The 16,793-nt window shown below is 43.6% G+C and overlaps 1 long non-coding RNA gene across 3 annotated transcripts in view; it reads right to left on the bottom strand.

The window, feature by feature from the left end:
* Nucleotides 1-16,793, bottom strand: part of LOC102020731 — a 44,350-nt gene that overhangs the window by 14,425 nt on the left and 13,132 nt on the right. For all 3 annotated transcript variants that reach the window (XR_001235746.1, XR_001235747.1, XR_001235748.1), the window contains exon 2: nucleotides 2,358-2,579. This is a non-coding gene — a long non-coding RNA (uncharacterized LOC102020731). The remainder of the gene's footprint in view (nucleotides 1-2,357; nucleotides 2,580-16,793) is intronic.

Raw genomic sequence — 16,793 nt, 5'->3', positions numbered from 1 at the left:
TTGGGTCCAGGGTGATGTGAGTTTTGAGACCTAATTCTTCTTTAATTCTGGATTAATTTCTAGACAAAGAAAGTATGCAGATTTCTCATGTTTACTCTATTTCTCAGCTGAGTAAAACACTATGTAAACCTTTATTTTGGCCATAACAGAAACCTTCTAATATCTTTATAAGCGTTTTCTAATTTTTTGGCAGTTTTCCATTTTTTTCTTTTTAAACGCTAGCCTGATGTGGCATTTGGTTTTTTTCCCCATTCTTTTTAAATTTAAGATGGGAATTCAGTGTTTCTTTTTTGTTAAATCCACGTTATACTTGTTGTGTTACTTTTCAACTTCCACCTTGTACATGTTTTCATTGAGACATAATTTATGTACATCTTTTGGGACATATTATAATAATTTGATAAATATATATAACATATAATGACCAAAGCAGGGTGATAAGCCCTTCCTGGTCTTCAAATGCTAATCATTTTTATGTGTGGGGATGTCACACTCTTCCAGCCACTATGAAATGTGTGATAGACGATACCCTACTCTCCTATGGAAAACCAGATTTTTGTTTTGGTGTCTCTCATTAACGTTTTTGTCTTTCCCTCCCCTCTCTTTTCCAGTCTGTACTGGCCACTATTCCACACACCGCCCCCTCTTTATGAGATCAACTTTTTAGTTTTCACAAATGTGCATTCATTTTCAAGGGTACTGTTAGGGATAGACCTGATAATGTAGGGATCCCAACCAGGGATAGCAATGGCTTGCAGATTAAGGGAGACAATGCTATGGCAGAAAATGGAAACATCCAGACTCCTCCCAAACTTTACATTATACACACTATTTTTGTTTTGTTTTGTTTTGTTGTTCTTCCGGTACCAGCAATCAAACTCATGACCTTGCGCTTGCCAGGCAGGCGCTTTCCTGCTGAGCTAAATCCCCAGCCCCTATACTATTAACAGCAAGTATTTCCTCCCTTCTAGAGACCAGACCCTGTTCTTTGCTACTTGCTCTTCAATGAGTTGTCTTCTTAGTGAAATCTGGTACTTCAAGAGATGTCCTCCTTTCTCCCATTTCTCTTTGTGTTTAAATCCTAGCATACCTTTCAGATGATGAGACAGATTCTGAGGACAATGAAAAAAGTAAGAAAAAAATACAAGCGCTTATCTGCTACATTGGAGCATGGTGAATTTATCTTCTTATCCATTTGGGCCAGTGCAGTGGTTCCCCCTTTATTTGTTATTTTGTTTTCTATGGTTTTAATTACTTCAGGTGGTAATGTCACATTTTATTTCACATTATGTTACATTTATTAAATTGGTGAGAAGATTTCCGGGGTAATCCTGAGGATCAGACATACAGTCCAAGCTCGCACACAATGAAGACTGACATTCTGAGCTGTGCTTTGGAAGGTACCTAAAGTCCTCAGTGTTTGAAGACTTGAGAGCCGAGTCGTCTGTCGTCTGTCGCACATGGCTCATGGCCGGAGCCCTGGACGCCCTTCCCGACGGGGCAGCAGCTGACCGTCGCCCGCGTCTCTGCTCCTCCCTTCTTTTCCCTTCCACCCGTCATTAGCTCAGTCCCATCACTCCATCTGCACGACTCATTCCTCAGCCGCCTCTTTGACCTTATTTCTTCCTGTTACCTCGTGAATTCTGGTGCCCGCAATTGTGTGAAAAATCTACGTCCCGCTCTGGTGAGACGCCCTGACCGCGGGGAGCCAAGCCCGCTTGCTAGTTGCCTTGGTCACTGACAGTCTGCCTGGCCGCCTGGTTGGCTCTCAGAATGACCCCTCTCTCTCACCCTCTTCTCCTTCTCTGTTCAATTTCACCCCCTTCTTTAGGGTAAGGACTCCGCCTCTGCTGGGAACTGGAAGCAAAGCGCTGGGGACCCTGCATGTGACCCAGGACACTTGCCCGCACTTCAGCTCCAGTGACTTACCTGAATGATTAAATCAACGGTCTTCCACACTGTGGTGTGTGTAGTCCTAATGCAGCAAAGCATTCTCACTATATCTCAATTTACTTATGACAAATATGAGCATTACTAGAGAGCCATGTACTAAATATGAATAAAGCTTAATTTCCCTTCGATACTTTTGTCTCAACACCTTTCCTTTGTCCTTCCTCCCTCTGCCAGTCACTTTCTGAAGCCGTTGTGTCAGGCCGTGGATGCTCTGCGTGCCACACCTGGGATACAGGTCTGGCTTCCGCGGCAGTAGTAGTACTTGCTCCATGTTTTGAAAACTTACTAGGTGTCAGGATGGTATCAAGCCTTTAAAACGTCCCACTGAATTTTCATGGGAGCTCTATGTGGTAAACACTGCAATCCCATTCTACTGCTGAAGAAACCGACTTGGAGAGACTCACCTTTCTCACCGTTGCTGCTAGCAAAGGCAGGAACACCAGGCTCTCAGGCCCGGAGCGTGTCTTCGTCCTTATGTCAGTCTGCTTCAGCGGTGATGGCAAACATTTGTTGAGTGCTTCCTGGTGCTCAGCTCTGGACATTCCCAAGGACCAAGGCAGATGGAGCCTCCGTCCTCTTCACACTGCTGCTCCACTGGGCTTTGACCTCCCCGAGGCTCCCTAGGTCTGATTGAAAGGGGGTTGAAAAAAAAAAAAAAAAAAGAAAGGGGGTTGAAGTGGTTGATCATATTTTTTGGCTGTGTGACATTGGTGCTGAGGTTTTTTTCAAACCTTAAAATGTAATATTATGCAGTATTACAGCATATTTGTGATTCCACCGGATTTGTGTATTGGAATCATCTAATATGTTGCATTATCTCAATGTGAAAATGCCTATTAAATTTCACTTAATTTATAAATTAACTTTTGTATTACAGTCTCACTGAGAGTTTGAATTTCATGAACTCATTATTAAGGCACAAAATTATTAAAGCATTTTGGGACAATTTTAAGCAAGGAGCATGAAAATTTCAGATAATTAATTGGGGACACCATAATCTCTGAATATGCTTGTTAAAAGACTTTATTTCTTCAAAATACTCTAAAATGAACACAGGCATACAAAAGAAATGAACTCATTCTTTCAAATTCAATAGCCAAGTAAATAACTTAGTTACATAGTATATTTTCTTCTCAGAGGGTGCCTTAGTCTTCCTTATTCCAAAGCGCTCAATCTTATGAAAGTAAACAAGAAGTGGAATATATTTGTCTTAATCTTCACTACTGTCACCTGATGGCAACGGAACTTGCTTTACTAAATAGATAGTAATAGCAGACATCACAAAAATTTAGTAATGGAAACTCCAGTGTTCAGGGACTGCATTTATTCTCTTATATAATACTGATAATTATGCTGCTTGTAGTCGATAAGCCCTTTTCCAAATACAACTTCTTTTTATCCTCACAATCATCTGTTAAGCTAATATGCTGGTCATCTATGGTTAAGTAATGAACTCTACCTCATGATTTTGTGGGTTAGGTACTTTGGCAGATCTTAGTTACACAATCAATCCTTCTGCTCCATGCGACATTCACTGGGTCATACCCTGGTATTCGGGTGCTGGCTAGGCAGGACATGGCCTGGGCTGGGGGAATCCACGCTGATGCCATTCATACGATTGTCCTTTGGTACGCTGCTTAAGAGGCTGGTCTCACCTGAGACCCTTACTACTTTCTTTATGGAGTTGAATTTTTATGTGGTGGCTCAAGGGCTCCCAAAGCACGCATTCCAGAGTATTAAAAATGGAAGTTTCCAGAATATTAGGTTTGCCAGGCGTGGCGGCGCATGCCTGCAATCCCAGCACTCAGGAGGCTGAGACAGGAGGATTGTTTTGAGTTCGAGACCAGCCTGGGCTACAAAGTGAGTTCAAGGCCAGCCTGAATTGCATAGTGAGACCCAGACTCAAAAAAGACAAAAATAAATAAATAAACAGAATAATAAGATTTAGTCTCAAAAATTAAAATGTTACCACTTCTGCTAAATCCTATTCGCCAAAGTCATTGCTAAACTCAAGCAGCAGGGACCAAGATCCTGCATCTCAATGGAAAAGGTGCTGGAACATGTGTGGGCATTCTAACCTGCGACAGCTAGATTTCAGGAGGTAGAATTTGCATTTTCTAGAGGACAGGAGGATTAGGCCAGCTGAATAACTTGCCCAGATGGTGCCTCTGGTAGGTGGGGCCGGTGGGCACTACGGGGACCCCTGCAGCGACGCCCCAGTTCCTGGCAAGTTGTCACTGCGTGCGGAGGAGAGCAAGAGCAAGAGAGAAGCAGGGCAGTTGCTCGTGGGGAGTAAAAGACCACGAGGCAGCCAGCACCTCCGTATTTACTGATCACATTCACACTGAGGAAAATGGTGAGGGGGTTATGGGATGACTCGAAGGCCGGCAGTGATCTTACACTGGGAAGGGTCTCATGATGAGGATCACTTTGGAGGACTCAGAGGGCGGCGGTGATCTTAAACTAATCAGGACCTTACGTTGGTGAGGACAGTGTGGAGAGACGGCAGGTTAGTAAGTTTGTCCTTTCCCGCGGGTGAAACCATTTTCTTTATTACTACGCGGTTCTCAGGGAACCAGGGTGTCTTCAGCCGCTGTATTCTTGCCCTGGGGCGTCACAGCATCGCCGGACTGTTGGGGCCTCCACTGTGCCCTGAGGCACACGGAGCTGTGTTTCCATGTACCAGCCGGCGCATGGCAAGACACAGCCTCAGGCAAACTCTAGTCACAATTTGATCATGAAATGGTTTTCCCCCCGAAATTATACAGACTGGCTTGACAGGGCACCACCCGGGACCACTGATTCAAGGCCAGAGTGTTCTCCACCCCACAGGTAGAGTGGGCCCTTGCGTGTCTGCATTTCTGACGTCACATGTACTGAGTGCCTCTCTTTTCTTATGTAATTAGCGCCCTTGCTGAGGTGGGAGTGAAAACAAGGAGGAGAAAAGAAAGGCAAGAACGCATTGTCCTAAGACTTCGGGGTCAGGATAAGGGTGGCTTTGTGAGGTGCATTCAGTGTGTGTTGCTGGCTTAATGTCAGCTTGAGTTCTGAGCAAGCAAGGGCTCAGGTATGGAAAAAACACCATTTATCTGAGATCAGTGGGGGTGGGAAACCAGTGAGGGAATAAATGACTGTGGGCGACAAAGAATATGAATCATTCCATTGACCTATCTATACCAGTCAGTCCTGTGGAATCTGCCTTTTAAATGGAGACATTCTCCAACAGAAACAAGAATGTATTTCATGGCGGTTTTTCTGCGTGTAACAAATGGCCTTTCGAAGAGCACCTCCCATGACGTGACGTCTCCTCCATTGCTTGAATTTGGTTGGTCATAGCAAATCCCGGTGTTATCTCTGGCAGAGGTACTTTGCTTTACTAATAATCTATGTTTTCACTTTCTTTTACCTCAAAACATCAAAAGAAACTTCTTTTTTCCCACTGAAAAAACGGTGAATATTAATCCTTTCCTTTGCTCTTATTACAGGGGAGCCTACTGCCAGAGGACCCTTTAGATTTAAATTTGTGCTTCAAGTCTTTGCAAATACCTTTCCTTTCTTTGTCACAATGCTGGGATTTGTTTTTTCATTTTCACTGCACAGAAAGCTGCCTCAGTTTTCACCAAATGGCAAAAGCACTGAAGAGCACCTCGGAAGTCTGCGTGACGTGTGAGCAGGGAAGGGCCCTCCCTCGCACTCCTGACGGTGAAGCCGAACAGCCCACCACTTACATGGAGCAAGACTTCAAAGTTACAACAAAATTAAAGTTCAATCAAAGCATCATTCACTCTGAACATTTTCTCCTTGTGGATATCAAGTAGACCGTGTACTTGCAATGGCTAGAATTTCCATAAAAGGAACAACAGATTGCATTCTAGATTGCATTCTTAAAAGGCATGGTGGATGTTATCACAAAGGGAAAAGTGAGTGGAGGTAGAGAAAGATTAGAGGAGCAGAGTTAGCTGGAAGTGAGCACCGAGTGCCTGACCTCTGTGGGGACAGCGGTGGGAATGTGAGCTGTGCCCGTCTGATGCCACCCTCTTTAGCTCCCTTACTGGCAGTGCCTGAGGTTCGGTTGCTTCTCTGGACAGGAAAGCCAGGATGCCTCAGATTAGTGCAATAGTTTCCAAAATGGTCTCTTATTTCTTTGTCTACACGAGACAGTCTTCTGAGGCACAGGGGAAAATCATGATCATCATCACTGTTGTTGGTGTTGTTTTCCACTGTATTTTGAATTTCTATTTTCAGGATAGGTTTAGAGCAGTGCTCTTGGAAGGAGATCTGTCACAGAGTTCACAGCAGCTGGGACCCATTAGAAGCGCAAATTCTGAGTCCCATCTCAAACCTATTTTACATCTGAAGCTGTAGGTTTGGGGTTAACAATCGTCCTTTAAATCGGGCGTGGTGGGGCATGACTATAATCCCAGCACTCAAGGCCAGGGCTACAAAGTGAGCTCAAGTCCAGCCTGAACTGCATAGCAAGACCCTGTCTCAAAAAGACAAAAAAAATTGTCCTTTAACAAGCTCTTGGTATGATTCTGATACTCGCTAAAGCTTGAAGAATAAACTCACAGTATATACTGCAAACACACATACATGAGAGCATGCTTAGAAAATTTTACTTAAGATGCTCTGAAGATCATCTTCACACATAAATGTCTGAAGATGATGCTGTAGTGGAAACTGCTGACTCAGGAACCGTAGCGGCTCCCCTCCCCCATTTTCCTCATTTTGCTGGTTAACGCTGGGATGGGGAAATCATTTCGCCTCTTTCACTTTCTGGGTGAGCACAAGTGAGTTACTTAACCACTCTGGCAAATGAAAATGATGTGAGATGCCTCTAGCTCACAGGCTGTTGTGAGAGTTAAGTGAGCTCAGGTTTACCCAAAGCACAAAGGGAGCCCTTAGCACAAATAGGTGCTCAGTTCTTCCTTGTCTAGCTAGTTAAAGAGCCTGCAGCATCAGCGGTTTAAGTTCTCCGGCATGCTGAGGTCGATACATTACCCCAAACGTATCAATGTGTTATGTGACTAGAAGCCAAAAAAGCCTCTTATCATAACCTACATGTTCTGAAGCCTTGACAATAAAAGCAATGAAAAGAGCAGTGAACAAGGTTGTCTAACATATATTTGTCCTTTCCAAGGTTTGTGTGTAATTTTCCATTGAAATTCCAGGCTGCAAGAAATGACAGTAATGTGTAATGCTATGGACTATAGCAGTTCAACATCAGCGTTGTGAGGAACAGCTAATAAAGCCGCATTAGTGACAGGACAGGCATTTATAGTCTGACTAGGTATGCTTTATCCTAGCACCTGGACACAGCACAGTGGATGATGGTGGCACCAGCTGGCTGACGATTCTTTTGCTGAGTTTGCATAGAAATCATAAATAAGGAAAGTATCTCTTCTTAGGGTTAATAGTCCTGAACTTTGGACCCCAGTGGTTGTCACCTATTCCTGTTAGTAGCCCTCAGTCACTCTCCTGGAAGGTGGAGCAAGGAGCTACTGGCAGCCTTCGGGAACTCTGCTGGAGACCAGAGACGGAAGCCCCAAGCAACTCCAGTGCCCTCCAGCGTTGGCTTCTAGCCTCTCCCAGCGTTAGCAGCACCAGCTGTTGGGCAATTTTGGTTCCAGACACCTTCAGTGTTAACAGCTCTTTGTGTACCAGCATAGGCAAAGCTACGACACCTGTTAAAGGTATTATTCAGACTTCTGCTGCATTGTAAGGGGAAACAGTGTGTAAACCAACCCACTAAGGGTATGGGGATGTTGCTCATATGGAGGGAAAAAAAGTGTGCTGGCGTAGGCACAGCATCAAACTTTCTCTTTAGCTGTGGTAGGAAAGGGCATCTGAGACAGTCAGACTGGGTTGTCAACTTGAGAGCTGCCTAGGAGATTCACAGAGCGTAACTCTGTGTGTGTCAGGGTGCATCATGCAGGTGTGGTCTTGGTACTAGATTTGGTTCCTAATGTCTTCCTCTGTAGTGCTGTTGCCCTGCTTCACTTCTGCCCACCATTAGGTAAGCAGCTGTGCTCCGCCACACCCTTCTGCCATGATGTTCCTGCCCTGGAGTCAGCCAAGCATGCACTGAACCCTCTGAAGCTGTGATCAAAGTTAAACCTCTCCTCCTCTGATGTCATGTATTTTGTACCAGCAACCAGAAAGCTGACTAATACAAGCTCCTCAAAAACCTACTTGAGGATAACTGCGGAAGGGAAGAGTCACCCAGAGAGCCGGGGATGGGGTACATCTGAGAGGGACCCACAAGAAAAGCTGGCTGCAGTCCAAACAGACATCTCTCAGGCTGGCTGTGGGGTGTCTGATATAGCTGTAGTCAGGTCTGAGGCATGTGGGGCAGCCATGGAAGGAAGAGAAAAATAAATAACATTACCTTAAGGGAGTGTCAGGCCATTCTCTCTTGTAGGGGACTTCGCCGGCCCTCGTTGTACCCCAGGGAGGAATGGCAGAGGGTATGAGGAAAATAAAAGCAAGAGACAAAAGCTGGGTCAGGTGGAGGCAACATTCACCTGACGGGCATGAGGATCTAACAACAGTAGGGGCATTTCTTTCTACTGCAAAGTCAGTATCACGAGAGGCAGCGCTGGCTGGCAGCTAATGACTGTATTGTTCAGGTGGGACGCTTTTCTCAAGACTGAGGTGGCTTGACTGCTTTAGGCACTCTGGCTCTGTCCTGCCCTCACACACAGGATCAATTTTCAGCTCCATGGGGCTGGGGATTTAGCTCAGCGGCAAAGCACCTGCCTGGCAAGCTCAAGGTCGTGAGTTCGATTCCCGGTCCCGGAAAACAAACAAACAAACAAACAAAAAACAAAATTTTCAGCTCCAGCAGCTCCCAACACTCTCTTGTCTAAATGTTGGTCAAAGATTTTTGCAAAGACACCCAGGAAAGCAACCTTAGCTTTGGCACTTGTAAGAACTGCGTAGGGAGCCTGTGCGATTGGCGTGTTTCTAGGCTTCAACCCATTCTGATTCCGCAGGTGTGAAGTGGCTCTAGGAATGTTTTGTTGATGAGCTTGGCGGCTGATTATATCGCAAGAGGTTCACACAGAAAAGGGTTTATATGAGCTGAACTGCAGATGTTTTAAAGCTGATAGGCACTTTATAGCTCATTTGGCGTAAGATTTCTTAATCTTTTACCTTCATAAGAGCCAAGAGTACTACCATTAAGATAAATCCATGACACTTTCTCATTAATATATTCAGACTCGACAAAACAAATGTTAGAAAGAACCAAAAAATGCCACAATATGAACAGCGGTGAGTCACTGAGACTGAAGCATAGATTGTCAGTATGTTTTACTCAGTTCTCTACTACTGAATTCAACAGTACTCTCAAGATACTTATTGAATGCAAGGGAGAGACAAGTGTTAAAGACAGGGATAACCTGCTACACACCACTGTAGCAGAGTTTGTTAGTTGTTCCCTGATATTTCTGTTGCCCTTTGTCCTGTGTAACAGCCTTCCAATTTAAACTGGGCACCGGACACCCAAGAAAAAAGATTACATTTTCTAGAATCTCTGGCAGCTAAGAATGGCCATGGGCTAAGTTCTTGCTAATAGAAAATAAGAGGAAGCAGTGTGTGGCTTCCAGCCCATGTCCTTTAAGAAATGGATGCCAGGCATGGTGGTGCACACCTGCAATCCCAGCACTCAGGAGGCTGAGGCAGGAGGACTACTGCAAGTTCGAGACCAGCCTGAGCTACAAAGTGAGCTCAAGTCCAGTCTGAACTACATAGTGAGACCCTGTCTCAAAAAAGACACACACAAAAGCAAAAAAAGAAGAAAGTAAGAAAAGAAAGAGTCATTTGTGTTCAAATTTGCTTGGTTTTCTATAATCCAGGAATGGCCTTTGTTAAGCTCAGGGCCATGTTTCTCTCAGTAGGTGAGGATACCACCTGAACCACAGCAGCAGAGGGTCCAGAGTTCCTACAGGACCTGGGATGGGAAGTGGCTCTGGCATCATGGAGTCCACTGTGGGAGAAACATGCTGGGTAGGGGCCTTTGAAGGGGAAGTGTCTTTGGTCACCAGGTTGTAGAAAGATAGAATAAGCATCCAAGGAGGTTGACAGGTGCTGACATATATGTGACAAGGGTGGGATAAGCCAGGGTGAGAGCCAAAAGACTGAGAAAGGTGCAAGGTGGATAACCAACCCACTGAGTGCATTTTCTAGCTCTACTGTTTGCAGTAAGTTCTAAGAAATCCAGGTGCTGACCTTGAGAACTACCGAGGAGTGTGATGTTGAAGGAGAGGTTAGGTCTTAGTTTAGATAAAATAACTATGACATACAGTATGCATTAAGGTTAATTTGGGATAGGACAGAGTAAAGGATCTTTAACTCCTTTCTCAATTAGCTTGGGCTGTTGTAAAACAACAACAACAAAATATACTGGATGAATCAAACAACAAACATTTATTTCTGGCACTTCTGGAGGCAGGGAAGTCCAAGATCAAGGTGCTGGCCCATCTGAATTCTGGTGAAGGTCCTTGTTATGTCTTCTGTCTAGCTGTCCCGCTACAACCTCATGCAGTCATAGGTGGGGCTTTTTCAGAGGTTACTGGATCTAGAGTGTGCAGTGCTGGGACTGATTCACAGTGCAATGCTAGGCTCAAGGGCTCTAGGATTAAGGGTGTGAGTGCTACCTGCCCTAAGTAGTCTGGATAAAATAAAGGGACAGAAAGATGCTGTTAAGGTCTCTCATTTCTTTGCTACCTTCTGCTTGCCATAAACTGGTTCTCTTCTGTGTTGCCCCTCCGCCAAGCCACCCTGACTTGGAAACAGCTGGTATGGACTGGAATCCCTCACACTGTGAGCTACTAAACCTCTCCTCCCTTAACTTGTGGGTGTTGGGTATTTCATCTCAGCAATGAGAAAAGTAACTAAGACAGGTCTCAGACTGGTTTGTAGTGCCCACCTTCTCACTATGCTCTAATGTGATAAGAGACGTGGTCTCTCTTCATCTTCCTATAAAATTATTAATCCCATCTTGAAGCCCAAACCTCCATCATCTCATTTAAATTTAACTTCCTTTCAAAAGCCGGGTGAGGTGGTACACGCTTGTAATCCCAGTAGTCAAGAGACTGAGGCAGGAGGATCGCTGCAAGTTCAAGACCAGCCTGGGCTACAAAGTGAGCTCAAGGCCAGCCTGAACTGCATAGTGAGACCCTGTCTCAAAAAGACAAAAGATAAATAAATCAAATAAAAAATAAAAATAAACTTAACTACCTTTCAAAATCCCTGTCCCTGAATACTGTCGCATTAGGGGTTAGGGTTTGTCTTAACAAAATACCGTGGACTGGGTGGCATATAGGCAACAGAAAACTATTTCTCACTGTTCCAGAAGCTAAAAGCCCAAACCTCCATCAGCAGACCTGGCTGAGACCAGGCTCCTTGTCTCACAGATGCTGCCCTCTCTCTGTGTCCATATATGGTGAAAGAAGCAAGGGAACTCTCCGGGGTCTCTTTGATAAAGGTGTTTGTTCTATCCATGAGGGAAGAGGAGTGATCCAATGTCCTATCAAAGACCCCATGTCTTATAGGTGTAGGCAGAGACTTCATGAACAAAACCCAGACCACTAAAAAGTTTTTGCGTAGCAAAGGAAATCACCAACATAGCGTGAAGGTAACCCACAGAGTGGGGAAAAACATTATAGCCAATTGTCCCTCAGACAAAGGACTTATATCTAGAATATACAAAGAATTGAAAAAAATCAGGCCTCCCAAATTCAAAGACCCAATCCAAAAGTGAGAATCTGAGATGAATACACACTTCTCAGTTGAAGAAATATGATTCGCAAATAAATACAATGATCCCTCACCTATCGCGGGAATTACATTCCAGAGACTCCCACAATAGCTGAAAATCTGTGAAGTAGTGGCGTTACGTTTATTTTATTATTTACATCTATTTTAAGGCTCTATAAACCCTTTCCACACTCCTGTAAACCTTTGCCACACTCCTATAAACTTTCCCACTCTCTTACTAACCTTTCCCACACTCTTATAAACACTTCATATGCTCTTAAACGCTTTCTTCACTCTTAAACCTACATAATTTTAACAACATGTAAAATTCTATATTGGTACTCATCAATGAAGTACTGTATACTGCAGAATTCCATGATACAGTGAAAACTCCGTGATACAGAATTAGGCAGATTTTTAAAAAAAACTCGCAATACAGTGAAGCCACAGTAAGTGAACTGTGATATAGCAAGGGATGACTGATCCATAAAGAAAGATAAACTTGAGACTTTTATAGGTAAATGGATGCAACTTTAGATCATACCCATAAGTGAAATAAATCTGACCCACATATGTAAACATGATATTGTCTCACTAGTGTGAGAAGCCGAAAATGTAAATAAGATCCAAAATGTACAGTAAATATTGTGAATTGGGAAGAAACTGTTCAAAAGAAAAGAGAAACTGATGGGGAAAAGGAAGGAAGATAAAAGGACACACACATACACACACACACACACACACAGTTAAGATACTTATACAGCTAGTTTCTCTTAGTTCATTGAAAAGAAAGGCTTGAGCTAATACTGCTTGGACAATATTTCATGCCTATATCTTGTACTCTGAGTAACTACTATGAAGATAACAATACACAATATATTAATTTTTATTTGTATTTGTATATTTTTCTCTTTAAAATAAAAAAAGACCCCATGTCTTAAGACAGTCATATTGAGGTTAGAATTTCAGCATATGAATCGGGAGAGGGATTTACAGTCAATGCATGATAATTCCTCATGGCAGAACCTGATTCCGGGAAATGAGAAGGTATTATATCCATAAAAACAAGAGGAGAAAACCCCTCGAAACTGAGTCCCTAAATACCACACAGCTAAATTTTACTGCCATTTGAGCTGGAAGCTCAAACCAAGAGGCTTGCACAGAACCCAGTGGGAAAGGGTGAAGCCAGTGAGGGACATCGAGACGTACGATGGAAGGTCGAGCAGTGTACGCGTCTGTGTGAAAGTAAATAACGAGGAAGACGGAGGGGAAGACACAGTAGAGATAAATTTTAGGGCTGAAAAAAGACAGGGAGCTTTTGATCGAGCAAAACCTTTAAATCCCGAACAGGAAGAAGAAGACTAAGTCCACATTAAGAGACACCCTGAAGATGTTTTTAAAATCACAGCTTCTGTTGCCACAGGAGCCAAACAGCGATTTCAAATTGCTTAAGATTATGGGCTTGTGAGTTATTGCTTCAGTGCCTTAACTCCTGAAATAACTGCTCCTATATTCTGCTCTCAGAGGGTCTTGATCGATGTGCCTCAAGAGGAAAATGCCTGCAAAAGCAATAAATTCAGATTCTAGGCATAAAATCACATACAGTAGAATATAAAATAATAGTAAGTGAGATAAACAATTTATCATGGAAGAAAATAACTATTTTATATCTGTGCCTGCAGTTGAAGCCCCATAGACGTCCTACTGCCCATACAAACTGTGTTTACTGACATCTTGCTGAGCAAAAAAACACTTGACCTTAACAGTTTCAGTAAGGCCGCCAAGGGAAGAATGAGGGAAGGGTACCTACGCTATCTGAAGCACTGCAATTAGTCACAGGGTAGTGTTAGGCAGGGACTGACAGAATTTGTAAATCTGGCAACTTGCTGGTACTATCTGTGGTCTTTGGAAGGCAGAAGTCCATGTAGAAGTACTGATACTATGGTCTTATCTTAGAACACGTAGGTTTAGACAAATGTATTAAAATCATTGAACAAACTAGTATTAAAATCATTTGTTTAGATAGTTTATTTTGCATGTCATGATTTGATATGTTTTTGTCTGTTTTGCAAACTAGTGGTTTGCATTCCTTTTTTCATTGCATTATCCAGCACAGTGCCTGGGTAGGCACTCAGTAAATGTTTGATAGAACGAATTAGTAAATTAATTACTAAAGGGAAAGTAAGAACACAGCTAATGGCCTCAAGTGTCCTCACCTGAAGTTATATGGCAGTTGGGCTTGATAAAAATGCAGATTTCTGAGGTCATGCCCCACATACTTTTTAATTCTTCAAGACAGGAAGAAATTTGCACCTCATTAATAAAAAGATAACACAACTAAAATTGGCAAAGGATCTGAAAAAATATTTCACCAGAGAAAATATACAAATATCCAATAAGCACATGAAAAAGTATAGCACACCTTAGTCATTAGGATAATGTAATTCCAAGCCGTGTGAGATACCATGTCACAGCCCACAGGATGGCTGTGATCAGAAGGTGTGATAGAAACAAGTGTTTGGAAAACTGGAAACTCGTACATTACTGTGTAGTGTAAAGTGACGCAGCTGCTTTGGAAAACAGTAGATAATTTTGCAAAAGGTTAAACATAGAATTGCCTATGACCCAGTAATTTTTTTTTTTTGACCCAGTAATTTTTTTGCCTCACATTTTTTTCCTGTATATTTTTCTGGAAGAGCACTCATACCTTCTTAGAAAAATACCCCTTTCTTACTTCATGCGGTTCTTTTGGGGTTCCCTATGATAGTACCCAGAAACCCTGGCCCAAGATGAGAGCATACGATTCAGACCTGGCCAATTCCATTCCATCCCCACCCACCCTGCTACTCTCAGGTAAAGCGTGTGATTTAAATCCTGCCAATCAGAGTTCTGTTCTGGGCTCACATATTTTAAGGAACGAAGTCAACCTGCAAGATAGTACATCCTCATCAAAGCATATGGAACAACAAACAAATAAACAAAAACAAACAAACAAAATCACCCCAACAAAAAAGTCAAAACACAGATGAAAGGAGAAACAAGACAGAGAAGAATCTTATTGAATTCTAGTTCCTGCATCCGGTTGACGCTGAACTTGAGCTATCTGTGCTGAACTTGGCAGGACTCTGAGTTGCACGCAGCAAAAGTGAGTCCGGTTAACTTACGCTGATGAAGAGTCAGTGGGAGAGCACTGGAAAGCTCACAGAATGCAGAAGGTTAAAAAAGCCTAGCTGGAGCAAGAACCAAGCAGTTTAGGACAGAATCGAGACCCTGCCCAGTCCGGCATTAGGACTCCACCATTGCCACCATGATCCCCAGACACACCGCCAAGCGGAACTCTGTCATTCCTGAATTCTCTGCTCTGCCACTGGGCCTCTGACCTGCTTCTGGCAAGTGACTCTCTCTTACCCCTTGTACTTTTCACCACATTCTAGAGATGCAGCTCCTGAGCAGGAGCGTCTCTCTTCTGATGTAGCCCAAAGCTAGCTGCCAGGGCCCCTCTTTCAGTGTTAGGGCCAATGTGCAATGAGTACCCTGGCTTCTATGATTACACCTGCTCTGCATTTTTAAAAATTGTGTGACGTCCATCAGCACGCCCCCCAATCCTTTCCTGGCCTTTTAGCCTAAGCTATATAGGTTGAACTTTTGTCATTTACAGCGAAAAGATCTGAGGAATAAAAAAGTAGTAGTAGCCGTCACCAATTTCTGGAAATTTGCCAGGTACTGGGATAAGTGCCTTATATATTGTATTTATTTCTTATGTCTGCTGTAACAATTGCCATGCATTGAGTGGCTTTAAAGAGTAATATTTATCATCATATAGTTCTTGAGTCAGAACTCTCAAATGAGTCTCATGAGACTAAAATCAAGTGTTGTCTGAACTATTCCTTCCAAAAGCTCTAGGGGAAGATCCGTGTTCTCCTCTTGTCCAGTTTCTAGAGACTTCCCAGTCCCTCAGCCCATGGCTCCTTCCAGCAGTTGCTTCACTCGGACATCATCACATCTCCACTGCCAACTCTCTTGCCTCCCTCTGTCACTTCTCAGATCTCTGTGACTACATGGGCCCACCTGGAGAGACTAGGATGAGTGATCTTGAAATTCTTTACTTAATCATACGTACAAAATCCCTCTGGCCATGTAGGCCTCACATGTTCCGAGGACTGGGATGTAGATGTCCTTGGAGACCATTATTCTGCCTTCTGTAGGTGTATCTTCTGCTTCGGTCCTCGTAACCTTCCTGTGAGCTTGGCGGTACTATTGTGCCAGCTGCGGCTTGAGTGTATGTGTCCCCCGAAATTCAGACACAGAAATCCTCCCCTCCCCAATACGTTAGTACTAAGTGCGGCTTTTTAGAGGTGATTATACCACGTGGCAGAGCCCCAGTAAATGGGATTGGTGCACTATACAATGAGTTTGGGGATACAGCCTGGTCCCTTTGCCTTTTACCCATTCTGCCATTTGAGGATGCAGCAAAAAGGCCCTGCGCACTGTTCCATTGGTCTTGGCCTTCCCAGGCTCCAGAACTGCAGAAGTTTGCTCCCGTTCTTTATGAACTACCCAGTTTGTGGTATTTTGATACAATAGCAGACAGGGACCAAGAGTGCCTGTGTGAAAGACAAGGAAACCTTGTGGAGAGAAGTCGAAGTATGCATTCCATGGTGAGTGGAAGAACCAGGATTCAAACCTCCGCTGCCTCATTCCGGATTCTGCGTGTGAAATCTCTTTGCAGCCCCACCACCTCGTTTCAAGAGATTGGCTGGTTCTGATTTCAAGGGGTTGGTTGTGAAGAGAGTGCAGATGGCATGTGATCTGGGCACTGTCTATGCTTCTCCTCTCACCTGGTCAGTTGTAGAGAGAATGTCATAGTCTCTGGAAACCACTGTCTCCTGAGCGACAATGAGGAAAAGTGACCAAACTTTATGATTTTAGTCCTAAATGTTCACTTATTCAGTGGACTCCATAGGATAGTGTAGGTCTCATGCGAGAAAGTCTGAATTATTAAAAAGGGACAGAAGTCTCAGAGAGCCTCAAATACCAGCTTCTTTAAGAAAACTAATAGCAGGCTCCCGGAGGGTGGG

Source organism: Chinchilla lanigera, unplaced genomic scaffold (assembly GCF_000276665.1).
Source record: "Chinchilla lanigera isolate Chin_1 unplaced genomic scaffold, ChiLan1.0 scaffold00046, whole genome shotgun sequence".
NCBI lineage: Eukaryota > Metazoa > Chordata > Mammalia > Rodentia > Chinchillidae > Chinchilla > Chinchilla lanigera.
The sequence above is the reverse complement of the archived record's forward strand: the minus strand, read 5'-3'. Positions and strand labels throughout refer to the sequence as shown.